The sequence below is a fragment of the Chinchilla lanigera genome, unplaced genomic scaffold (genome assembly GCF_000276665.1).
Source record: "Chinchilla lanigera isolate Chin_1 unplaced genomic scaffold, ChiLan1.0 scaffold00038, whole genome shotgun sequence".
In the NCBI taxonomy this organism is placed as follows: Eukaryota; Metazoa; Chordata; class Mammalia; order Rodentia; family Chinchillidae; genus Chinchilla; species Chinchilla lanigera.
This window is the reverse complement of record NW_004955439.1, coordinates 11,395,434-11,397,733: the sequence shown is the minus strand read 5'-3', so window position 1 is coordinate 11,397,733 and position 2,300 is coordinate 11,395,434. Positions and strand designations below refer to the sequence as shown.

The window sequence follows — 2,300 nt, the reverse complement described above, 5'->3', positions numbered from 1 at the left end:
ATATGTATATATGTTTATTTTCTTAAATTTATTCATAGAAGTTCATTATTGGATCAAATTATTTAGATTATTATATTTAATTCTTCATCTTAATATATTTATGCATTTCATAATCAAAACATGTAAAAAGATAATCTGTGTGCTATAGTTTAGATCTTGAATATTTTCCAAAGAGCCATGTATTAAAGGCCTGGTGCCTGGAGTGGTATTATTGGAGGTGGTGCAATCTTTTTAGAGGTGGGGCCTGGTGGGAGGTCTTTAGGTCATTGGGGGATTCATTGAAAAGGATTAGAGTTCCTCCTCTATCGGGGTTGGTCATCCTTTTCCACTGAATGCACAGCTTTGGAAGGGGTGCAAGTGGAGCAGTGAGGGAGGAAAGGGATGACTACCTAACCATTCAGAGCAGTGGAATCAGCCCTGGCTATCAATGGGGTGGCAAATGCACAGCCAGATTGCCCTCACATCCCTCAAAAGGGATCATGGGACCATATCCCTTTCTTTGTATTCTCTTTGTTTCCTGGCCATGAAGTGAGCTGTTTTGCTCTGCCACTTGCTCTTACCATAATATGCTGCCTCACCACAGGCCCGAACAGCATGGACTGGAGCTTCCAAAACTGTTAACCCAAACAAATCTTTTTAAAGTTGATTTTCTTAGGAGTTTTTTATAGTGACAGAAAGCTGGTAGTGTACATTCCCATTTCTTCTTGCATCCAGTGTCTTTAACATTATACTCAAGATTTGAACTTTTTCCTTTAGAATTATTTTATTAAATCATAAATGTACAACAGCCTCTTAACCCTACACATGCACTTACATTTTTTTAAAGGAAAAATGTTACGTCTTTGTACACCATGATCCGGGCAAATAGCATTTCAAAACTTTGAGAAAAATCTTTAAAATGTTTCACATGTCACCTGAACCTTAACAAATTTAACATTATCAAAGAAGGAATGCTTCTACACTCTTACAAAGACCACTAGCAGGAAACAAAAATTAAAAAACTAGTACACTGTCTCAAAGGCATTTTTACAATCCTTCCTCCACAGTAAGGTAATGTTATTAAATAATCCAATCCATTCACAAAATGGCTCTCTGCATCTGCCCTGGTGTCTTCTGCCATATCGCTGCATATTTATGCATGACTGAGATAAGAGTTTCCTTAACATTGTTATTTTGATAACCTGAAGCTGTTCTGTTACCTCTGCGCTCTCATCCTCTACTATTGATACAGTGAACCCCATGGCAAATAGGAAGAAGCTCAGTGTTGGCTCCTTCCACCATAGCACCCACTTCCTCCACTGCCTCCTGGACCATAATTTCCTCCACCATATGGTCCCCCCATGTTCTGCTACCACCAGTTTCCACTTTTCATTGGACCATAGTTAGAAGGTTGCTGGTTATAATTTCCAAAATCACTGTAATTTCCACTTCCGTAATTCCTCCCCCGTAGTTGTCATAACCACCTCCGTAGCTCCTCAAACTTTCTTCTGTGGGTTGCAAAATTTAAGCCACCAATAAAGAGCTTATGGAACTGTTCCTTGTCTCTCTTTTTCCTCTCCAAAGGAACAGTTTCTAAAGTTTTCAGAATTGAATCCAGCCCCCTCCTTAGTGCAGGGCAGGTGAGAAAGGGTTGCACAGTTTTAAATTAACGTGGGTGGGTGGAGCTTAAGCCACAGCTCTGTGGTTCTGCCCTCTCCATCCAGGAGGTCGTCGGCGAAGTTATCGCTTTGATGATCAAGATTTGAACTTTTACCAGAATAATTGCTGTCCTTCCAGGGAATTTTTAGGCAATTGCAAACAAATGTGATTGCACATTCTTGGTTTTAGACTTTGATATTTTAGACTTTTATAAATATTGTCAAATTGCCTTCAGAAAAATTATAACAGTTTTCAATCTTACCACCAGGAGATTCTTCTCCATCTTTTGCCAAAGCTGGGTCTTTATTTTATTTTATTAATTAATTAATTTATTTATTTTTGTCTTTTTTATTTTAAAAATTAAAAGAAGGAAAACATTAACAAATGCACATACGTTAACAAAATAACACAAGAACAGTACAAGCAGTACTGAAATTCAGACAAAATGATAGGAAATTAACAATGGTTGTTGTACTACATGTTGATTTCTTCAAAGTGGTTACTCAAGAAAACAAATATAGACATGTAAGATTGATCAAATAATTAATCATTAACTGTTCCCTTCAATAAAGTGACAGAAACACAGTAGTACAACTGTGTTAGCTATCCTGTACATAGATATATACATAATTTTCCTCTTCTTTCTTTTCTCTTTTCCCTCA

The 2,300-nt window shown here is 37.2% G+C and overlaps 1 pseudogene; it reads right to left on the bottom strand.

Moving 5' to 3' along the window:
* LOC102024282 overlaps positions 1 to 1,342 on the bottom strand; it is a 2,403-nt pseudogene extending 1,061 nt beyond the window's left edge.
* Between the last annotated feature and the right edge of the window lie 958 nt (positions 1,343 to 2,300).